This window comes from Ziziphus jujuba, chromosome 1 (assembly GCF_031755915.1).
Source record: "Ziziphus jujuba cultivar Dongzao chromosome 1, ASM3175591v1".
Taxonomy (NCBI): Eukaryota; Viridiplantae; Streptophyta; class Magnoliopsida; order Rosales; family Rhamnaceae; genus Ziziphus; species Ziziphus jujuba.
The window spans coordinates 26,577,321-26,603,048 of NC_083379.1; positions in this window are offsets into that span (position 1 = coordinate 26,577,321).

Genomic DNA, 25,728 nt, shown 5'->3' on the forward strand with positions numbered 1-25,728 from the left:
CATTTTTGAAAACTTATAAAAACACTTAAATGGACAAGATTTAAAAGATGCAAAGCATGCTTTTCACCCCCAAACTTAAAATGAACAATGTCCTCATTGTGAAAAACATAAAATAAAGCAAAAGTAAATAAAAGGTAAATAATACTCCCCTTTGAAGACATGGAATGTTCCTCGTAATGTGAAAACTTGAGAAAAACCTACATGTTGAATTTTCCCTACACACCACGTGGCCAAAAAGAAGGGCATGTATCCATACAATTTGATGTACTCCAATGCATATTCAAGGTGGTTATACTCCAAAAACCTAACTTTAGACTTGAAATTCTCAACATTCGTCTTTTGCTCTTTTACACGTAAACATCTTAAAACCTTGCAAAAACTCAAACAAAACACATCAAAACAACCTAAAAACAAGAAAACAACTAAAAACAACTAAAATAAATAGATAAATATAAGGTAAAGAAAGAAACTTGGGTTGCCTCCCAAGAGCGCTTGTTTAAAGTCATGAGCTTGACTTCATCCTTTTGATGTTCAACCTGGATTAAATATATAAATGATGTCATCCTCATAATATTGTCCAAGCTTATGATATGGAAATTGTGCATGATGATAATCTTGTGGCCTTAGCAAACGTTTAACTCCTTGTCCTATATAAGTCTCAATTTGAACTAAAAGCATGAATTGAACTTTCTTTTCGGTAGATTGGATTCTTTTAGGTCCAAAAATGCTTTGTTTGTCTCCTTTTGGGATGCATTCAACCTCAATTGCATTTTTGGAGCATGGATATACATCTTGGGCTCTTGAAAATTCAATATTTGGCTTGAAAATTTGAGATTTAGTCTCTGTTGGTAAGCAATCTTCTTGAAGTGCGGCCATAACTTTATACTCATCGGATTTGGCCAACTTTTGGCTTGATTGATTCCTTGACTTATCCTCTTCATGATCCTTAAGCCCTTTTTGCAATGAATTTGAAGAAAAATTAGAAAATTCCCATGAACTAGTGATAGTGTGTTGGGAAACTTCTTGTGGTGGGCAATCTTGGTCACGTGTGTGTACCTCATTAAAATTATCCAAAATTGAAGATTCTTGTTGCATTTCACTCCTTATAGACACCTCTTCATGTTCCTCAAATTTTTCATCATTATGTGGCTCTTGAAAGGATTCATATTCATCAACTTGCTTATCACAAGTAATCTCCATGTTAATTTCCAAGTCTTCTTGAGATCCTTGTGAAAAAGTTATCATTGGTTGCTCTAATTGAACTTGAAAGTTTGTACTTGGAGAATATTGATTTTGCAACTTGCCAATCGCATCATAACATTTAGAAAATGTTTCCCTATGCCTTTCCATACACTCAATCAAAGATGTGCTCACTTGATAACTTGAAAGATCTGAATTGTCATACCTTGAATAACTTTGTCGATCACTCCATCCAAAATTATATGTGTTGGGAAAGTCTTCGAATGGCTCCTCCGGAGCAAAAGGATTTCCCACTTGACAATGTTCACTTAAATGATTGCCTCCACACCATTGACATGTTATAGCTTGAACCCCAAAATTTGCAACTTGATTATATTGTCTTGATAAGTCTTCTATTGAGTCTTCTAGAGCAAAAGGATTCCCCACTTGACAATTTTCACTTGAATGATTTACTCCACACCATTCACAAGATACAGGTTGAACTCTAAAACTTGCAACGAGTTTAGACATGATTGCAAAATTCTTTTGTAACTTGACAAAATTATCACTTGGAGAACTAGTTGGCTCCCCATAATCCCAATAAGGTTGATGACCATAAGCTTGATATTCCATGATTTTCCTAAAAAGAAAACACTAACAAAACAAAGGTTAAAATTAATTGCAAGTTTGTCAAGCAAACAATTAAAATTAAACCCTAGTATACAAACTAAAATTGAAAATAATAAAGATAAACAAAAGTTGAAAATAAGAAAAAATCCTAAGTATGCATAACTTTTAACCTAGACACCAATAAATTTAAAATAAGTATTAAAAATTCAAAGCAAGTTGGCCAAATAAGCAAAGAATTAAAACCCTAGCATGCAACACTAAAACCAAAATTAAGAAATAAATATAAAAATTTAAAATAAGAAAACAATGTTCAAAGTACTACTAAACCCAATCCGAATTAATATTAATGCCTTAATCCCCGACAACGGCGCCAAAAACTTGATGTGTAAAATAAACTCGCAAGTGCACGAATCGTTTTCAAGTAATAAAGTGGAAAAATAGAGTTGTCGTACCCAAGGGATTAAGTATTAAGTACCAAAGATAATTAGGTTTTGATAATATTTGAACTAAAATTTAAGATGGCAATTGAAAACTAAATAAACTAAATTAAACTAAAGCAATCAATTAAAATTAGATCAATTTCAAGTAAGAGAGAGAATTGAATAATTATGAATACTAGGGCATTTGATTTCACCACTAACTATTTCAATTTAATTACTTAAATATGTGAATTTAATTAACTAGTAATTTTGTTAACCACACTTAATCACAAAATTAATCAAAAGTAGTTTCCACTCACAATTGATAATATTCACATAACCTAATTTATTCCTTCCGGCCTATAAATTAAAGCATGCAAATTCATCAAGCATAGATTAAGCAAATAATATGGCATGAGACATAACTATTTTCCAATCAATTATGCATTCATGTAAATCATTGGAGATCCATAATATTATCCTTTTCCAAGCTCAAATATTATTAAAATCATTCATTCCTTCCGGCCTATGAAAGCATTAAGTATACCAATGATTTAGTAACAAAACATATTACTAATTAACTAAAACTCAACATATATTAAAATAATTAAACCTTCATAGTTAGGGCCACATCATAGCCCTAGCTATGAAAATTAGTTCATGGTAAAAATAATTTCAACATGCATATTTATTAAAAATAATAAGATTCACTATGAAAATTAGTTCATGGTAAAAATAATTTCAACATGCATAATTATTAAAAATAATAAGATTCACAATTAAAGAGAAAGGAAAAGAGAATAAAAACTATTGAAGAAATTCTCCTCCAAGAGCTCTCAAAGTCGTAGCCTTCTTCTCCAAGCAAGCCCACATCTCTCTGCCTCCTCCAAGCTCTCCAATTGATCTTCTAAAACTCTAAAACTTTAAAACCCTAGAACCCTTAAGAGAATCTTAGAAACTCCCAAAATTTGGTTTGTTTCTATTTAAGCCTCCTAAAAGCTCTTAAATAACTCTCTAAACTTGTATATCTTCCTTCAATATGGTGGGGGCTATATATATAAGGCCTTGGGAATCTTTTTCTCTCTTTATTTTCAATGTGGGAGTCTTGGAAGATATCTTTTTTAGGCCATGAAAAGGGTTGGATGAATTTCATGTGTAAAAAGGAAACTGTATATTACTTGCTCTCTACTACTTTCCTTTTATCTAATTCCTCCTAAAAAAATAGTTAATTAGTCTAATTTACCCTTAATGAAGCATGTGACATGACATGTGCCTCATTAATGATAAATTAACCAATTATTGCCACTTTTTTTTTATCTTGGCCCTCAAATTGCCTTGATTCCCTCTTTTGATCAATGGTGGAGATTTAACTAGAATATTCCTTTTTATAAATTCCAAACTTTAAATGATGATAACTCTTTGCTCGCACCTCGAAATCCAAAAATAACGAGACATTTGAAATCCTTAGATTGTGATGATTCATATGACATCCACTTCCACCATGAAATTCTCGATAGAATCTTTATGGAATCTTCAAGGTATCTTTTTGGAATCCTTTTAATGCTTAGTCCGTTTGAGCTCAAATCTTGCTTCCCACCATGATTCGACCCAAGGAATCCATTTTATGGTTGTTTTCTTAAAATTCTTCCTCTTTTACCTAGATTAAGAAAAATACATAAATAAGTATCTTCCCATAATAAATTAACACAAACTAACAAATATTAAGCTATAAATATGGCATAAAATCATCAATATTTTAGACCTAACAGCATACAACTTAATTATCATTCTTTCATATCATGACAATCCATCATCCTATGATCATAAAGGAGTGGCACATAACTTATTATCACTCTGAGAGAATATCATACAACTCATCATCATTCTCTTATATCTTTGACTACACATAGAATGACTAAGCCTACGCATAGCTAATATCATATAACAAAAGCACTAGTACTATATGGTACAACCTTTTAAGAAAAATGGTATAGTATTCATAACAAGTTTTTCAAAATCATACTTTTCATTTTTCCTAATAAATACAGTACTATAATCCAATATTTGATATTCAAACCCAACCATTTATTTAAATATTCTGGATTACTATTCATGCCAAAAAAAATAGCAACAATGAAATATATATCATCATAAACCATTTTAAATACATTGAAATATAAAACACTTATATATGCTTCAAAATATACAATTTCTAAATTTTCTTTCTTTAAACCAAATATTTCCTCAAAATACTAAAACTTTAGTTCAAATATTGTGATATTTAAATACTAAGATTCCTAAGTTCATCATGAACTCACAAAAAAAAAAATCATTTAAAAATATGTCAATAGTCATATGAAATGATACTACATATATATTAAAACATATATCTATACATGTATACAATAAGTATTTGAACCGAACCATATATAAAAATATTCAAAATTAACAGTTTCAAAATCATTTAAAATTATAATCCGCTCATAGATATTGCTGATGTTCACATATACTCCTTCGTAGGACCGCCTCCAATCTCAATATGAGCATCTATAATATGATAAAAAATACTTCTTAAGCTCCAAAAATCAAACACAAGACTTTGGTGCATGACAAACGTCTTAAAATACTTTATCCAACTATAAAATTAAATAAATTAGACATTGAAGGGTTCAATTAAACAATGAACCATTAGGACCTAATACCTAAAACTGGGGTTTTTCACATGAAGATCAAATTTATAAAATTGAACATTTCCATAGGTCCTATTAACATCTCATTACACTAATGCAATTTCAATTTTGTCTAATTTGTACAATTGTGTAAAAAAATAATCTAATTTTATCTGGTATTAAACTAATTAATCCAAAAATAGAAAAATTATCAAATAATATCCAAAATTTACAAACTCTATATCAATGGAAAGCTTGTGGAATGGGTTAAGAATCTAAGCTCACTTTGGTAAAAAAAGTCATGGGTGGCACAAAAACATGTCGAAAAATTTGGTTAAATTTAATGTTGATGGATTTTTCATACCATGAAGAATTTTAACAAACGAAGGCTTGATTCGAGCTTAGAAGGTCTAAATTAGGGGTGAAGGGTGTATGGGTTGAGCTAGAATGGCTGAAAAAAGGCCAACCCATAAAAAAATGTAAAACAACCATTGCTGGATTCAAATGTTCAATCTTGGTATATCGGTCGGTGGTTTGGCTTGAAAAATTGGCAACTTGGTCTTTGGACTGTGGTCTTGCTAGTGGTCAGATGCATGTTGATGGTGATTGCCATAAATGAATCAAAACTGGCTTGGCCCAGTTTGGTGCTTAAATAGGTCGTGGGTGAAGTCAAATGGATCCATAGGTGAGTTATTTTGAATCAACTAACTAGGGTGACAAGTCATTTCCACCTTGACAAGATTCTAAGAAAAATAAATCAAATTTACCTTTCTTCCTTTGTTTGAGTTCCTTGAGATACTTTTTACAGTTTCTCTTCCAAAGCCATCTACACCGCAATAGAATCGTTTCCATTTTGGCTTCTTGTCCTTTTCTTTGGTATTGTTATTGTTTTTGTTCCTTTTTGACTTGCCTCCACCAATCTACTTACCTTTTCGTCTAGTTTGCTTCCTCATATTATTTTTCTTTTAGAGGAAGACTGAGCTCTAGTAACATTTGCTTCAGCATGTTTCTCTTTGAAATTGATTCAAAAGTTAGACTCATCCAACAACTTAGTCATGTTGTATTTCAACTTATTCATAAAATAGTTGCTCTTAAACTGGAGAAAATTAGGGGATAAATTTTCTAAAATTGTTCCCAATTTGTGGCCTCATTGCTCATTGGCTTCAACCTCATTGATATGACTAATCATCTTATCACCTGCTCTCCGAATTGAGTATCATTCTTTATCTTCGCATTCATTAATACCTTAACAACTTCATGGCGATGTTCTTCAGAAAGTTGCTTGAAACATATTTTAAAATGACTCTATCGTCAAATTATACAGTCTCTATCTTTTTATGTTTAGTTATTAGCACATGAGACATGCTTACTACTAGGTAGCATCAGACTTTATTGTTGGCTTGAATTCAACAGTCATATGCATCTCAAACATTTTGAGATGCATTGGTAGTATGTTCAGGAAGACATTCCTTTGTAAGGATGAACTTATAATTTTCATAAAGAAGTATAATGTTCATGTTACTTTCAATTTAACAAAATTATTGCCAATACATTTTTCATTAGCAAATATAGTGATGATTGGATTGGACATATTGTTGAAATAACTAAGGCAAAATTCATACATAAATATCATCATATGAAAATTTGGCATAGTAAACATGATGCATGATGCATAAAAATTACATTAAAGAAAAATGTAACTATTATTGTTCAACTTCCAAGTAGCATACCACCATAGGGTTTGTCACATTGCTTTTATTAAATAAAAAATTTCTAAATTAATAAAAGCCTATTGAAAATATATCATATTTTCTACATTTATTAATTACCATTTTATTTAATCTATATATAATTAACAAATTAAAATGTATCTTGATGAGGGTAACACACTATTTTGGATTCTAACAACTTAATAATGCCATTGGAGGATCGGTCAATATTGAAATACATCTAGAAAGTCAACCTTGTTATAATCTTGTAATAATCTAAATGAATGCGTTACGTAGGAAGAATGAAATCAAAGCTTCTTAATTTAAATCTCACTGTGTTAAACTAATGGTGGAGACCAAATGTCATATTGTCATATATGACTACTCCCAATTAATATTTTAAATCATGTATTTTATTTGATATGAATCTAGATCGACTTGTTTCTAAATCTATATTATATTAGCCTGGATATTAATTATGTTCAAACTCTAATGGAAACCTTAACCCCTAATCAATTTGTAATATTGGTATATGATGAAGATACCACAATAGGTTATGGATATCCTATTGATAAGTCAAACTAAAGCACTTGATTTCTATTAAGTGTTTTAGATGTTTAAAAAGAACAAAGAGAATTCTCTCACAAGTATTATTCTGTATAAATAATGTACTGAATTTTATTGAGAAAATAAGCTTTTAAATAAGCTAAAATTCACAAAACAAAATCGTAAAACATTATGTTAAAACCAGCCATAGAGGTTAGGAAGCAATGGTGTTGGCTGAATTTCAATCATTTCCTAATATAATTTGGATTAATTAATTTCTTTATTTGAAATAGGAATTAATTAATTTTATAATTAAAATAATAAAATATCAACTTTTCTAAAACTAATTTTTCCAGCAAATAAACAAATAAAAATCAAAATAAAAGACTAATTTCCTAAAACAAAAGTCAAATTACAAATTAGAAAATTAGTTTACTAGTTTTCAAACTAAGCTATTTTTGATCAATCACCAGCTAGTTTAGGCTCCAAATCAGCTCCAATATGACATGTAAGATGCCAAGCAGGATTAATATTGATTCTCATACATTGCCCCTTAATTGGAATAAGTCAAACCTGCTTGATCAACAAAAGAAGTCAAAGTCAGCACCAAAATGAACATTTTCGGCGAAAAAGATGAGTTATGCGCACGAGTGGAATTTAAATGCTTTTGCTTCTGTCTTGACATTATTCTATAGCCTCTTGGTGATATCAATTGAGTTCATTAAGTGTTGAATTTATTCCTTGCTGTCGAGGTCCAAAAATATACCAAAACAACTTGCTGGGTCCATTACACAAGACAGACTTTAAATCTTCAAGGTATTGTCATGCCTTCTTGAGATTGAATTACTCCTTGGATGAAGCTAACTAGATTTTCCTTGAATTTCCTAGCTTGTGCCCTAGTGATTGGTCTTGTCTTCATTTGTAAAGGATCAGCACTCCAATAGGTAGTCAATTGTACAGGTAAAGGCGGATTCTCATCATTATTGCTAATAATCTTAGTCAATTAAAAAAAAATTAACTGCTAAAATCAAAGGTCTTACTAAAATCTAATTCCATCAAAAATTAAATAAAATTTGTTTTCTAAAAATATATATTAAGAAGTTTTAAAGTACCCATTCTAAACTCTTTAAAAAATTAGGTTAAGAACCATGTGAAAAATTTAATCTTAGCCATTAAAGAAATAAATTCACATGATAAACATGTTATTCTGAATAAGGACCAAAAATAAGAAAATCATAAAAGATTTGAATGAAGGCACCGACTTTTGTAATTTTCCAAATCTCAATTAATTACAAAATAATCACAACAATAAAATCCTATAACATCTAGAATCTCTAAACTGTGATCTAATTAAAATAAAATATACAAAAAAAAACTAGACAGAAGGGAACCATACAATTATGGATCAAAACCAATCAGCCATTCAAACATGAAAATAATAAATACATCAAGTGTATATGTGCCCAATATCTTACATAAATAAAAAACATGATTTTATAAATCATATTTATTAATAATATATAGACTTACAATAGACCCTAATATCAGCTGTAGGATGAAGGTCAAAATAGCAAAAAAAAGGCCAAATAAAATTCAAAAATTTTTATAACAGAATTTTATGGCTAGGATTTATTATAGATAACTATAGTATTAATAATAATGATAGTAAAAGAAAAATACTTTTGATATGATTAGAAGAAAATAAAAATTATTTGCTTTACACTAGAGATTTTCCTCATCAAGCCTCCTGCCAATAAACGGATAAGCGGGCGTCTCAAAAAACTAAATCAAAATTTTACTATTTATATTGTTCTTTTTTGCCTTTGTTCTCAACACATTAGAAGACAAAAAACTGTCTTAATTAATAGAAAACCACACATAGTTTCCTACTTGAATTGAACATTTTTTATTTTATCTTAATTAATTAAAACAATTTTAACTAATTCAAATATTATCAGATACGATAAAATTAATCAAATAAAACACTTTTAATTAATTCATACTAATCATTTTGGATTTTCAAAAATTATTTTAGATTATATAATATTAAGGGTAAATTATATATGGTCCTTAAACTATATTGCCATTTACAAGACAGTTCCTAAATAATTTTTTTGTCATTTTAATCCCTAAACTCATTAAAATGTTGCACTGTTAGTCCTTCAATATTATTCCATTAAAAACCCACTATTAGATGTATGTACAAATCTTGTGTTAGGGATCAATTTGTAATATAGGATAGATTGGGGATTAATATATAACGCTTGTTGTAATTTGAGGATTAAATATGTAATTAACCTATTATCATATTTAATTCTCAAATTATTTCATGTGTTATAAATTGACTCTTAAACTATATCTTTTGTTATAAATTGGTTTCTAAAAAAATATGATTTTGGATAGAAAGACTAATGCTGAAATGTTTTGATGAGTTCAAGCACTAAAATGTTAAAAATATTCATTAGCAACAACTTGTAAATTGCGATATAACTTGAGGACCAATCATTTAATTTCCTTAATATTAATTAATTTAGACTTTTTAATTAATTAATCAAAATTTCATTCTTCGTATTTTTCTTTTCTATCTTCATTCTCACTACATGAAAAGACAAAAAACTATTGTATTTTTTTTTCTTTTTGCTATTTTATGTCATAAATAGAAAACCAAACATACTTTCCTATTTGAATTGAACCTCTTTATTTTATCTTAATTAATTAAAATAATTTTGACTAATTCAAATATCATATCAGATATGATAAACTTATTAAATAAAACACTTTCAATTAATTAATTCTAATCATTTTGAATTTTCAAAAATATATTATATTAGATAATATCAATTAATTAAAATATTTTAATTAATTTAAACTAATTATTTTAAAATTATATCAGTTAACATAATCTTTATTAATTAGAATATTTTTTTAATAATTAAAATTAATCACTTTAATTTATCTAACTAAATTAAATACTTAATTCATAATTAATTAATCAGGTTCAACCTTACAATATTTGTAGCGTCATAAATACGTAACCTAGAAAACATTTTTCAAGTGTCACATTTTATTTAAAATTCTATAATTTCAAAATCAACAATCTTTTTTTTCTTTTTTTTTATGTTTGAAAAATGTATTTATGAAAATTACATGGGGACCTATGGATCTATAATTCAAGCTGCAATAAATTTAATGATTAATTAAACTTTTCATTAATATATCTAATTTATTAATTCCACTGTTACTCCACTAAAAAGCTAGACTTGCGCTATGAAATTATCAAATTAATTATTTACAGAAACTATTGAATAATCCATTGATTTAATAATTACATATATATCGATCCTCCATAAATAGTTTATAAATTAGAGATAGGTCCAAACTACATTATCCTCTCTAATTAGTTCTTTATCTATGTATTTCAATTGCTCTCTAATAAACTATTAGTTTACAATTTATTATGAATTGAGCATTCTATTAGTTAATACACATTCAAGGAAATTATTGTTTTTAACTTCCATCTAGAAGGATTGGTTCTATATCTGTATTTATCATTCGCTACTATCTATTTCAGTATGTCTCCAATATACAAGGTTTTAATTCATCAAAAAAATATAAGCCTTTCCAAGTAAAGCAAAAGACACAATGTCAAATATTGGAGTTTGTTAAATACTCAAGATTAAGATCAATTCATATATGATTATCAAATTGATAATTTTATTTCATAAAATACTATATTTTTGGTCCAGTACTATAATTTTATTATATAAATTACCTCCAATTTAGTTTCACTACACTAGCAGTTCGGATAAAACTATTCCATTATTAATAGTAATGAACCATACTAGTAATTTTGATTAATTAAATATCCCAAAACTTTAATTATTAAATTACGCACTATTTTCGATTATATCTTTAAATTCAATCCTCACATATATAATTATTATTTATTAAGTTTAAGGACAAATTATTAATTTTGGAATTTCATGAATTTTATAAAGTATTACTAATAACATATGCAAGTAAATATCAAAACAAATATAAATTTATTTATTAATCAGTAATATATTTATACAAATATGCATGTAGGTGATATGCAACAATAACTCGGAAGAGCACAAATTAAGTAATAAAGTGTAGTAATATATTTATAATAAATATGCATGTAGTTATATTACCCCAAAGATGGATTAATAATACTAAAGATTATTAGTTTTGATAATATTTAGATAATTACAATTGAAATTGAAATAAGTAAATTAAAAGGTAATTTTGTAAGCAAATTAATACTAAGAAAACCAAATTGGACAAGTTTAAGGTAAAAGAAAATTTCAATGATAATGATACCTAGAACTACTTATTTCAATTTAACTATCGAATAATCCAATACTATTTATTTTAATTTAATTATCAAATAAGGCTATTTTATTAACAATATTTGTTTACCAAGTTTAATCATCTAAATTATCAAAAGCCATTTTATGCTTTCTTGAAATTATTTATATAAATCTAAAGCAATTCCTTCGTAATAAACATCTAAATTTAATACAAATATCATTGAGCAAAATTTAAGTCCATATGAATCACAACCAACATGAATATTTTCCAATCAAACATGTAACATATGAATTAACGAAAAAATAGCCAGGCAACCTAGTATCTTCACATTAAAAGGCATGAATGTGAATTATTGTGATCAAAATACGTTGCTTTCCTGGTGCAGACATAACTAAATTATTCATAGTTTTCAAGCTCATGATAGCATTAAGAACACAATAATTCGTAAAACAGAATTATATTGCTATTAAACTAAATCCTAACAAAATAATCAAATATCCATAATTATGGTTTCATTCAAGCTTTAGGCTAGAAATTTAATTCATTATAAACATCACTTTAACATTACAATCAATAAAATCAAGTATACAATTGAAAAGTAGAAGAGAAAATAAAGAAAAATTAGAAATTTCAAGCCCTAGTATTTCCTAAGCCACATGAAAGAGAGTTTAGCGCATGGACTTCTACAACATGGTGATGTGGCATCATATGGTGACATTGCATCCAACTAAGCTTGGCCAAATTTTATAATTAGGAAAATAGTAATTTTTATTTATGTTTTGATTGGATTTTGGCATGTTGCCTATTTACTTTCCTAATTTAGTTTTTATAAGGTTTTTAAATTACGTTCCTAATTTTATTAGAGTTGAATTGGTCAAAAAATTAAAGGCCATTTAAATTAGAAAACTAGGAGCTAAATTAGGTTTCCTAAACCTAACCACATTAGGTTTCCTAAACCTAACCAAATTAGGTTTCCTAAACCTAATCACATTAGGTTTCTTAAACCTATCAAAATTAGGTTTCCTAAACCTATTTGATAGGTTTAGGAAACCTAATTTTCATCCATTATTATTCCACCTTTACTTTTAGCAAATTTAGGAAAGCTTTGTAATTTATTTTGCCTATTTAAGGCACATAAGTCATGAATAAAGAGGAGATTACGATTTTTATTCAAAGTAAGAGTGATTCTCTTGGTTCTCTAAGAACTATATCGAACTTTTTCAAGCTTTACTTGTGGAGTTCAAATTCGACTAATCAATAGGTTATTTCGCATCCTATTGTGGCATCTTCAATATACCAAGGTTCTTACCTCAAATATAGGTAACGGATCGAGGTATTCCATTGATCGCTTGTAATTAGACAGTCCTAATTCAATCTTTGTTACGAGTTTAGATGCAGGTCGCTCTAGGTTCGTATCAATTTGGTATCAGAGCTAGTTTCTAATTACAGGTTTGATCCATCTATCTTTGTTGTCTGATTTTGTTCTTTCTTCGTTTTCTTTGATTTTTTTTTTTTGTCTCATCTGTTTGGTCATTACATTCTTCTTTGCATCTTTTCTTTTGTTTGTTCTTCTTCATTCTTCTTTCATCCAATCATACCAAACCAAACGGTCATTAAAAAAAAAAAAAAGCCGAATTTGTTTTCAAACCCTTAAGGACAACGAATTGGTCATTCTCATTGAAGTTTTGTGCGATTGAGGTTTCTTTCATTTTATAAAGCTTGTTCTTTTTGTTGAACAGAAAAAAAATATTGTTCTTGTGGTTTATGGCATTGAATTATTGAGATTTCAAGGAAACCAGGTAGTGAAATTTTTTAGCTGATTTGAGGAGCACCAAAAACAAGCCAAAATCAATACCGAAGATAAGGTTTGTTGAATATTCACTAATTCCATTTTGCAAATCTCATTCCAATTTGTTCCTCACATTCTAGTTTCTTTTGTTCTTGCTAAATTTCTTGTTGAGCTTTCATCGTTGCCTTTTTCTTGTTACTTTTCATTCTATTTGTCTTTTCAGCCTTATTTTCATAACTGTTTGGTAGGTCTATTTGGATTGTTATTTGCTAGTTTGTTTTAGTTTGAAATTAGTTTGCAAAGAACCAAATAGAATTACTAGAGTGGTATAAGGCAAGAAAGGTGAGAATTATAGAAAGTAAAAGCCGAACTATAACTAGAGTACAAACACGAGTGACCTTGAATTTGAGTGAGACACGTGAGGGAGTGTTGTGAGGCCTTTCTTTTTTACTAAGACATTTTGCAGAAAAATCATGTCACAAGACAAAAGAAAAGAAAGCATGGATGAAACTCCAGGTGTGGCTGATCCGAAGTTATACATTCAAGCCTTGGTGGGAGAACTTCAAAGAGCATTACGGTTGGAGATAGGGCAGATCCATGATAGGTTGGATAGGATGGAATCATCAATCCAAACACCGCAACCACAACCGTGACAAAGGCTTGCTTATGGACGTGGTAGAGAAAGAAATACTCCAAGAAGGGAAGAATGGGAACGTGTGGGAGATGACTATAAGGAAAAAGAGGAAGACATTAGTTATGGAACCAACTAATTCCATGGGAGAGAGAGGTTAGACCGAGGCAGTGAATATGGAGGAATTAAGATGAAAATACCATCATTCCAAGGTAAAAATTGATCCAGAAGCATATCTCGAGTGGGAGAAGAGGATTGAGATGGTATTTGATTGTCAGAACTACTCCGAGGCAAAAAAGGTGAAATTAGCCGCTATTAAATTCACGGACTATGCTATTGGATGGTGGGACAAAGAGACACTTTCTAGGAGGCGAGTAGGATAAAGACCTATAGATACATGGGAGGAGATGAAGGCTTTAATGAGGAAGCGTTTTGTACCTAGCCATTACTACAGAAGCATTTTTCAGAAATTACAAAGCTTGTGTTAAGGAAATAGAAGTGTGGAGGACTATTATAAGGAGATGAAAATCCTTATGATGAGGGCTAATGTTGAGGAGGATAGGGAGGCTACAATAGCACATTTCTTGGCTAGTTTGAATAGGGAAATAGCAAATCAATTGGACTTGCACCATCATATGGAGATTGAGGAGATGCTCCACATGGCCATCAAAGTAGAGCAACAACTTAAGAGGAGGGGTACCACAAGACTTGGTATTGCTCAACACACGTGGACAGCAAGTCCATCCACATGGAAACCAAATCAGCCCAAGTTTTAAGACAAAGCCACCACACAGCCTAAATTCGAAGTTAAGGCCAAACCATCCTCATCTAAGCAAGTAAGCAACTCCGATTCATCTTCAACTAAAAATCGAGAAATCATGTGCTTTAAATGTCAAGGCAGTGGTCATATTGCAAGTCAATGTCCTAATAAGAGGGTCATGGTGATTCAGAAAAGTGGAGACATTGAAACTGAAGAAGAAGAGTCGGATAATGAATCCATGCCACCATTGGCGGACATTGGTGATAAAGATGAAGAAGATTACAAGTATCCAGTTGGAGGGGACTTGTCATTGGTTGCTAGAAGAGCTTTAACTATGTATAAAGATGAGAAGGAAGTGCAACAAGAGAACATCTTTCATACTAGGTGCAAAGTTAAGGATAAGGTATGTAGTATGACTATTGATGGAGGAAGTTGTACTAATGTTGCTAGTTTTACTATGGTTGGAAAGCTAGGTTTACCCACTATGAAGCATCCAGAACCATATTAGCTACAATGGCTTAATGATTGTGGAGAGTTGAAGGTGAAGAATAGGCAAGTGAAGATTGCATTCTCTACTGGTGATTATGAAGATGAGGTCATTTGTGATGTGGTACCAATGCAAGCTGGTCATTTACTTTTAGGATGTCCGTGGTAATTTGATAGAGATACTAATCATCATGGTCGAACTAATAAGGTTGTCTTCAATTTCAAGGGTAAACAAGTGGTGCTTATGCCGATGACTCCTAAACAAGATTTTGATGATCAATTGGCTTTACAAAGATGGAGAGAAGCTGAACAACAACACAATCAAACTGTATCCAACCACCAAGAGAAGAAAAAGAGTGGTGAGGATGAGAGTGTGAGTGAAAAAGAAAAGAAAAAGAGTGGAAAGAAAAAAGAGAGTTTTTATGCAAAACAAAGTGAGATGAAGAAGCTTTTTTGTCATAGAAAGCCTATAATTGTAATGATATACAAAGAAGCATATATGAATCATTTAACTAACCCTGATGAATCTATTTTGCCTAGTTCTATGGTTTTTCTTTTGCAGCAGTTCGATGATGTCTTTCCCAAGGAGATTCCAAGTGGGTTACCACCGATTAGAGGGATCGAGCATCAAAGTGATTTTTTTCCAGGATCAGCAATTCCAAATCGACCAGCTTATAGGAGTAATCCAGAAGAGACAAAGGAACTTCAAAGGTAGGTAAGTGAATTGCTTGAAAAAGGGTATGTTAAAGAGAGCATGAGTCCATGTGTTGTACCTGTGTTATTAGTCCCTAAGAAAGATGGAACATGGAGAACGTGTGTAGATTGTAGGGCTATTAACAATATAACTGTCAAATATCGTCACCTTATTCCTAGGTTAGATGAAATGCTTGATGAATTGTATGGTGCATGCATGTTTTCAAAAATTGATCTTAAGAGTGGTTATCATCAAATTCGCATGAAGGAAGGTGATGAATGAAAAACAGCATTTAAAACAAAGCATGGTTTGTATGAGTGGTTGATTATGCCATTTGGGTTAACTAATGCCCCTAGTACTTTTATGAGACTTATGAATCATGTTTTGCGTGCTTACATTGGAAAGTTTGTGGTTTGTGTACTTTGATGATATCCTTGTATATAGTAGGAGTTTAGAAGAGTATGTAGGGCATCTTAGATTAGTTTTAGACATGCTTAGGAAGGAAATATTATTTGCAAATATTAAAAAGTGTGATTTTTCTCGAAATGAGCTTGTATGTTTAGGACTTGTTCTGATAGTGTTTGACCCAGGAGATTGGGTTTGGTTGCACTTAAGAAAGGAGAGGTTTTCGGAGCTACAAAATTCAAAGTTTATGTCACGTGGGGATGGACCTTTTCAAGTTCTGGAGTGGATTAATGACAACGCTTATAAATCAGATCTTCTAGGTGAGTATAATGTAAGTGTTACCTTTAATGTCGCTGATTTATCTCCTTTATGTGCAGGTGATGATTTGAGGACAAATCCTTTTCAAGAGGAGGGGAATGATGAGGACATGACCAAGAGCCCTTCAAGATGGAGCCCAGATCCACTTCAACTGTCTACAGGACCCATAACCCGAGCACGAGCAAAGAGATTGAAAGAGGCATTAAATGGTTTAATCCAAGAGGTAAAACAACCCAAGGAAGCAAGTCCATTAGTGAAGATGAACTAAAATTGATCCATATGATTGGGATGGTGGATGCCAATGTGAAAGAGAGTTTAACGGATGGACTTTTACAACATGGTGATGTGGCATCATATGGTAACATGGCATCCAACTAAGCTTGGCCAAATTTTATAATTAGAAAAATATTAATTTTTATTTATGTTTTGATTAGATTTTGGCATGTTGCCTATTTACTTTCCTAATTTAGTTTTTATTAGGTTTTTAAATTACTTTCCAAATTTTATTAGAGTTGAATTGGTCAAAAAATTAAAGGCCTTTCAAATTAGAAAACTATGAGCTAAATTAGGTTTCCTAAACCTAACCACATTAGGCTTCCTAAACCTAACCACATTAGGCTTCCTAAACCTAACCAAATTAGGTTTCCTAAACCTAATCACATTAGGTTTCCTAAACCTATCAAAATTAGGTTTCCTAAACCTAATTTTCTTTCATTATTATTCCACCTTTACTTTTAGTAAATTTAGGAAAGTTTTGTAATTTATTTTGTCTATTTAACGGCACATAAGTTATGAATAAAGAGGAGATTGCAACTTTTATTCAAAGTAAGAGTGATTCTTTTGGTTCTCTAAGAACTATATAGAACTTTTTCAAGCTTTTCTTGTGGAGTTCAAATTTGACTTATCAATAGGTTATTCCGCACCCTATTATGGCATCTTCACTATACCAAGGTTTTTACCTCAAATATAGGTAACGGATCGAGGTCTTCCATTGATAGCTTGTAATTAGACGATCCTAATTCAATCTTTGTTACGGGTTTAGAGGCAGGCCGCTCTAGATTCGTATTAGATGACGAGAAGCTGCCTGTGTCTACACAAGCAACTACATACTGGGGTGCTGATCCTATGCAACAGAAGACCGGACCAATTACAATGGCACAAGCTAATAGGTTTAAGGATAATCTTGTTAGCTTCATACAAAAAGTAATTAAATCTCAATAAGGTGTATTAATATCAGAAGATTCTAAGCCCCTTTCTGATCATATAAGTTTTGAATGTGGAAACGGATCCGGAAAGCTGTTTAGGTGCATTTAAGGACTTCGGGCAGCAAGGGACGAGTTTGTAAGTTTATGAACATGATTGAGCTCTCTAAGAAGTCACAAAATCATGTCAAGGCTATGAAAAAAGTGTTCAAGCATGCATGAAGGCGCACAAGCTTCAACATGGTCGGTTTTGCTTGTTTTGGCACTGAGAAGGACTTTTCTTGAAATCCAAGCAATCTTTTATCATTCCAATCAACGGCAATGTGTGGGGACCAGTTCTAATTCTATTTGACATCTTACAAGGCCTGTTGGATCTAATTTGGAGCCTAAATTAGCTAGTGATTGAGCAAAAATAGCTTATTTGGAACGCTGGTCAAATACTTTCCAAATTTGGAAATTTGACTTTTGTTTTAGGAAATAGTCTTTATTTATTTTTATTTAATTACTTACTAGAAAAGTTAATTTAGGAAGGTCAATATTTAATATTTATGATTGTAAATTAATTAATTCCTCATTAAAAACTAAGGAATTAATTAATACAAATTAGATTAGGAAAGACACATAAAATTCGACCACATCATTGTTTTAAGCTTATTTGCCTGTTTTAACCTATTGTTTTTAGGGTTTTGTTTTATCACTCTAACCTATTTAAGGTTTCATTTTCTTAATAATAGACACAGCATTATTCATACAAAAAATTACTTATGAGAGAGATTTCTCTTTGTTTTCTTAGAACATATAGAACTCCATTAGAGAATTAGTATTCTAGCTTGACTCATTAATAGGACATTTCATAACCTATTGTGGCATCTTTGATATACCAAGATTTCCAATCAAAAGTTGATTAGGGGTTAAGGTGATCATTAGAATCTGAATTTAATTTCAATCCAAACTAATTTAATAGGGATTTAGGAACAAGTCGATCTAGGTTCGTATCATTTGGCATTAGAGCCGAATTTTGTTCAAGTTTGATCTATCTTATTTGATTTGTTTTATTTTTGTGTTATTCTAAATTTTTGACATTAGGTTAAGGTTTCTTTTATCATACATGTTTTGCATATTAAAAAAAAAAGAATTTTGAAAATGTATTGCATAACCCTTAAAATCTTACAATTTGTTTTTGCTTAGAAGAAAGGATCGGGTTTGGGAATTTGTTGGCTTTGGAGTTGCATTTTTTTTCCTATGGTGATTGTGCTGCTGGAAATTGTGTGATATTGTATAGTTTATAATCGAAAAGGAAAAAAAAAAAAAAGCCAAAGTTTAAAAAAAAAAAAATTGTGTAAAAGGTCGATTTATGAAGCTGAAAATTTGAGTTTGTATGGATTTGGAAAATTCAATTGTGTTAGTTGGAGTTTTTGTTTATTGTTGGTTATTTGAATATTGTGTCCTAATTGATTGGATTTAAATTGGTTTAAGAATTTGAGACAAAGACTTAAATTATGAGAACTACAACCAACAACTATCTCATATTTTGTTCGAATTGTGTTCTTGTTAATTGTTTTAATAATTTTCTAAATTTTATCCTTGAATTTTGGTTCTTAATATTCTAATTTAATCCCTCATTGAATCTAAAATTGCCTTGTTATTTTTCTTGTTTTTGGACAGTAAAGCTGAGACTAGGTTTTATCACTCACTTGGAAATTGCTTGCTACTTGTTTCAATTTTATTGATTGGTTTAATTAGGATATACTTGTGATCTAATCTTTGATTGGTAAAATACAAGAGAGTGTGAGCTTATAATAGGATTAAAAAGCTGAAACTAGTGTGAAAACACTAGGGAACAAGAACTTGTTTGAGCGATACATGTGAGGAAGTGAACTTGTTGAGGTTTCTTGCATTATTTCACTAACATGACAGATTCAAGAATAAGAAGAGGAGGTGACTCAATAAGAGAACTTGGAGAGGAATCCATGGGGTTCAAGGGAGAATCTAGAGCAACGAGAAGTATAGCAGAGCCTATTGACATGCAAGTGGTGATAGAGAAATTGCAAAGGATGAATGCTTGATTTGATCAAAGGTTGGATAGGTTTGAGAATTCACAAGGAACACCAAACCCTAGGATGGAACCACAAGTAGGACAAGGTCGAGGTAGAGGAGGTCGCAGACGTTTTAGGGAGGAATTTGAAGTATTAGACTTTGGAGACAATTTTGAGGAGTAGCATGAAGATAATTGCACTTTAAGGTAGGCAAACCACTGGTAGACAATTCCAAGAAGAAGATGGTGATCTCAGAATTATTAAGGTCAATATACCAGCATTTTTTAGAAAGAGTGATCCGGAAGCTTACTTAGAATGGGAAGAATGGATGGAGATGATCTTTGATTGTCATAACTATTTGGAGACTAAAAAGGCTAAGTTGGCCGCTTTAGAATTTGGACATTATGCATTACAATGGTGGAATAATAAGCAAAGTACCCGAAGGAGAGTTGGTGATGAGTTAATAACCATTTGAAGACAAATGAAAGGAGCCATGAGAAAGAGGTTTGTACCAAGCCATTATCATAGAATGTTGCATCAAAGATTACAATCTTTATCTTAAGGAAGCAGGACGGTGGAAGACTATTACAAGGAGATAGAGATGCTTATGATGAGGTTGAGCATGAATGAAGATTGTGAGGCAACAATAGCTAGGTTTCTTGGAGGATTAAACCGAGAGATTGCCAACCAAGTAGAAATACAACAAAATATGGAATTTAAAGAGATGTTGCATGTTGCCATAAAAATTGAGAAGCAATTTAAGAGGAGATGTGGTAATAGCTCGGCTTGGAGGAGCTTCAAGTAAATGGGGAGTAATTTCATCTAATTGGAGAAGGAATCTAACATTTGAACCAAGAACAAAATCAAAGATGGAGGAAGGGAGCTCCATTCGGCCAATGAGGGACATAAAGACTGAATCTGTACAAGCACAAAAATCCGAAGGTGAAGCTGATCCTAAACCACCTAGAACTCATGATATTGTGTGTTTTAAGTGTCAGGGCCAAGGACATATTGCCAACCAATGTTCATATAGAAGAATTGTGGTGTTGAAGGACAATAGGGAGTTGGAATCTGATAGTGATGAAGCTGAAGCTGAAATGGAGTATGATGAAGGAGACTTTGAAGATGAAGAACAAGATGAACCTGTGACCCAAAAAGCTTCCATGGTGGAATTACGTTTGGTGGCATGAAGGGTGTTAATCGTGTATAAAGAAGAAGATCAAATACAAATGGAAAACATCTTCCATACCGATGTGATATTCAAGGTAATATTTGTAGTATGATTATAGATAGTGGAAGTTGCGCCAATATTATTGTAATTGTTGTGGTGGAGAAATTAGGTTTAACAACAATCAAACACCCCGAACCATATAGACTTTAATGGCTTAATGATAGTGGAGAGATGAAGGTAAATAAACAAGCCAATGTAGAGTTTAGTCTTGATAACTATATGGATAAGGTTTTGTGTGATGTTGTACCTATGCATGCGGGACATATTTTGTTAAGGAGGCCATGGAAATTTGATAAGAATACTATGCATTATGGTAGAGAAAATTCCATTGTGTTCCGTTTTAAAGGTAAAAAGATTAAGCTCGAGCCATTAACACCAAGAGAGGTGTTTAGAGATCAAATGCAAATGCAACAAAGGAGAGAGGCCGAACGGCAAAGGGAGAAGTCCATTATGCCACCCATGGCTTCAACAAGCATACAAGAAGGCAAAGCCGAGCCTAATCACCAACATAAGTGTTCTAAACCCGAGAGTGAGGAGAATAAGGGAGAGGAGAAAAAGAAAAAAACTTTATATTAGCCAAGGTGAGATTAAAAGGGCATTTTTAAGTAAGAAACCAACGCTAATCATGTTGTATAAAGATGCTTATTTAAATCATCTAGCTAACCCTAAAGAGCTTGTATTGCCAAGTTCTATATCTTCTTTTTTGCAGGAGTTTGATGATGTCTTTTCGAGGAGATCCCGAGTGGTTTACCACTTATTCAAGGGATCGAACACCAAATAGATTTCATTCCCAGAGGTGCAATTCCTAATAAGCCTACATGTAAAAGTAATCCTGAAGAAACAAAGGAACTTCAATGCCAGATAGGTGAGTTGCTTGAAAAATGTTACATTAGAGGAAGCTTGAGTCCATGTGCTGTTCTGATATGCTTGATGAACTATATGGTGCATGCATGTTTTCAAAAATTGACCTTAAGAGTGGGTATCATTAAATAAGAATGAGGAGCAAGATGAGTGGAAAACCGCATTGAAAATAAAATATGGTTTGTATGAGTGGTTAGTAATGCCTTTTGGATTAACTAATGCACCTAGCACTTTTACGAGATTAATGAACCATGTCATACGTCCATTCATTGGAAAATTTGTGGTTATTTATTTTGATGATATTCTTGTATATAGTAGAAACTTAGATGATCATGTAGGACATTTTAAGTTAGTTTTAGAAGTGCTTAGGAAAGAAAGATTGTATGCTAATATTAAAAAGTGTGGTTTTTGTCAAAATGAGCTTATATTTTTAAGATTTGTTATGAGTGCTGCAGGAATTAAAGTTGACCAATCTAAGGTCAAAGTAATCCAAGAATGGTCAAAACCTACTGCTATCACCTAGGTAAGAAGTTTTCATTTTTTGGCTAGCTTTTACAAGAGATTTGTCAAGGATTTCAGTACTATTCCAACACCATTAATCCTAATTGTCAAGAAGAATGTGGGATTCCAATTAGGAGAAGTATAAGAGAAGTCTTTTAACTTGTTGAAAGAAAAATGAACTAATGCTTATTTATTGGTTTTACCAAATTTTTCTAAGACTTTTGAAATTGAATGTGATGCTTCAGGTATAGGTATTGGAGCTATGTTGATGCAAGAAGAAAAACCTATAACATACTTTAATAAGAAGTTAAATGGGATGGCATTGAACTATCCAACCTATGATAAAGAGATGTATGCTTTAGTTCGAGCTTTGGAGACATTGCAACATTACTTGATGTGGAAGGAATTTGTGATTCACACTGACGATGAATCTTTGAAGTATATCAAAGGCCAAGGAAAGCTTAACCGATGGCATGGAAGGTGGATTGAATTCATTGAGATTTTTTCTTATGTCATCTGCTATAAGAAAAGTAAAGAAAATGCGGTAGCTAATGCTTTATCCCGAAGGTATGTATTGTTTTCAACCTTAGATGCTAGATTGCTTAGTTTTGAACAATTAAAAGAAATTTATGACATGATAGTGACTTTGGTGAGATATATAGAAATTTTTCTAAACATAGATATGGTAAATTTTATATATTTGAGGGGTATTTTTTTCAAGAATGTCAAATTTGTGTACCTTGTTGTAGTGCTAGGGAGTTACTTGCGAGCATGAGACCTTTTAAGCAAGTTAGTGATGCTTGGGCTAAAAATAAAACTATGTGGGTTGGATCCAATCTGTGAGATCTTTTTTTTATCAAATTTTAAAATCTTTAACTTTAATTTTTATGACTACTATTATTTTTAAGTCTTCACCTTGTTAAAAATTAATTTTTAGTTGCTTTCTATTTAAATATGTATATATTTATTTTTTGTTGTTCTATAAACCTTCAATCAATCAAAGATCAAACATTTGTTCCTTAAGCATTTGTTCTTAAGGACAATTTAGTGGCAAAACAACTATTTCATTTGATAAAGAATTAAAGTTTGGATTTTTCTATTTCCAATATCCAGGAGAAATTATTTGATATTATGGGTTTATCGCATCAGCCGTGAACCTTTCCAATTATATTATGTTAGCTCATGAAATATAATATATCATTTATGTCGTTCTTAAATTTTAATGTAATGAAACTTTAGATTGGTAGGCTTTTTGTTAACAAATCAAATTTCTTTAGTATTTCATCAAAAAAATCAGTTCCTTATAAATTTGTTAATATATCTAATTTTCTTAAAAAGAATTATCTTATTCATTTTATTTCTTAAACATTCTTAATAAAAATACAATTATTATTTCTTATTATTGATAATTTATTTTAAAGAAATAAAAACATTATATGTACTATTGCTCTTTTTTTTCTTTATAAGCATTTTGGGAAAATTGTTATAGGCAAATAAAAAAGTAGCAAATCAAAGTGTAGTATAAAAATTTATTTCTTTCTTTTTAAAAATAAAAAGACATCTATCTCGATTTACCATATTAAGTTATATTAGAATGATTGGATGGAATATAAAATACATAATATTGTTTTTTAAGGTTTATGTATATACTGGAATACATAATGATATGCTTTTAAAGATATTTTAGGATGAAAAATATTCTTTTAAAGTTTGTTATTTTTTAAAATAAAACTTAAATGAAGTAAATGTTATAATTATTTTTTAGAAGGAAACTAAATATTTTAAAAAATAGATTAAACAAAGGAATTGATTTGATGACAAATAACTTACCAACTTGAAATTTAATTATACTAATTTTAAAGAAATATCATGAATAAAACGTCATGTTTGATTAAATACATAATATAATTGGATAGATCTACAACTGACGTGGTAGACATGTCCTACCGAATAATTTCTCATCAAAGTGAAATAGTGGCCGGGCTGTGTTTCCTTAGTGGTCGACCAATGGCTGTAGAAAAAGAACTCAGGTGGGCTCAGCATGGTTTGTGTTTTCTCATGTTAAGAGCTTCTCATTCTCTTACAGAAGCCCTCATCAACATCGAGGATAGGGCGACTTTGCCCATGGGTTAGACCACACCATAGTGTCACGGGCCTAAGTTTTCCAACACTCCCGTGCGGCACTTAGCACCTCCCTTGCTAAGTAAGCCTTGCCCACAAGCTATGAAAATGCGGAAGCTAAGAATGAGAGAGTAGGAAGTAGGAGAGTTTGAGAGAATGTGGAGAATACTTGTATTGCTAGAATACTTGATGTGCTTGGATATGCTTGGATATGTTACAAATGAGAGACCAACCCTTTATATAGAGGGCTTGGCATGTAGGAAAGTTCTAGATATGTACACATGTCACCTATCTAGTTATGGTTCTAGATTATTCTAGGATTATGTACAAGATATTTACATGGAGTATTCTAGAGAGATTCCAATCTACATAAGTCTAGGTTGCTCTTGAATCTTCTAGAATCTTCTGGGTTCCTCTTGTATCTTCATGGAGAGTGTAGAGTCTTCCGGTTAAACCTCAAGGGTTTTACTCCTTTTTCACGGGACGTGACACTCTCCCCCACCTAAACTCGCGACGCCCTCGTCACGCCTTCTTCCTTGCCCGCCGAATGTGATCTTTGAGTTGCCGTTGCGTATCTTCGTGCTCCCCACTTATTTCATCATTCAGCAGGTTCTTCTCCTTCGCCAAGTATTTGGTGTAATTAGGCACGCCTCTACGATGAACGACTCGATCCGCAGGAGTGACCTCCACATTCTTGTCGGGTGAAGTCGTTGTCACCACGGGTGCCTTTCTTGACTTACCTTCATTTGGGGCTTCCTTGCCCCCTTTCCCTACAATGGGAAGCGACCTCCTATGGGGTTCTATCACCCCCTCATGCACCTTGTGCGGTTGAGACAGTGGTTTGACTAAGGTCCCTCCCTTAGCCTCCACACGTTTCCTCTCGTTGTCTCCACAACTTGAGGCCGATGCACGCAAGCTCCCTTGGTGCAACTCCTTTGGCACATCCTGTACCTTAGGAGGTGTCTTGGCATGGCTTGGGACTTCCTCACTAGGCTTTTGGGCAGCAACTGAGTTGATTTGCTCCTCCATCTCAACTTGCAGTGCCGATAAAACCTTGGTCTCCCGTTTGCTAGCTTGTTCCGTAGGCACCATGCACGTCGTTCCCCCATCCATGATGCATAACTTGTTAGCAAATGGGAGTGGGAAAGCCTTTACTTGGTTGAAGAAGTCCATACCAAGGACAACCTTGTAGTCATCCATGGACAC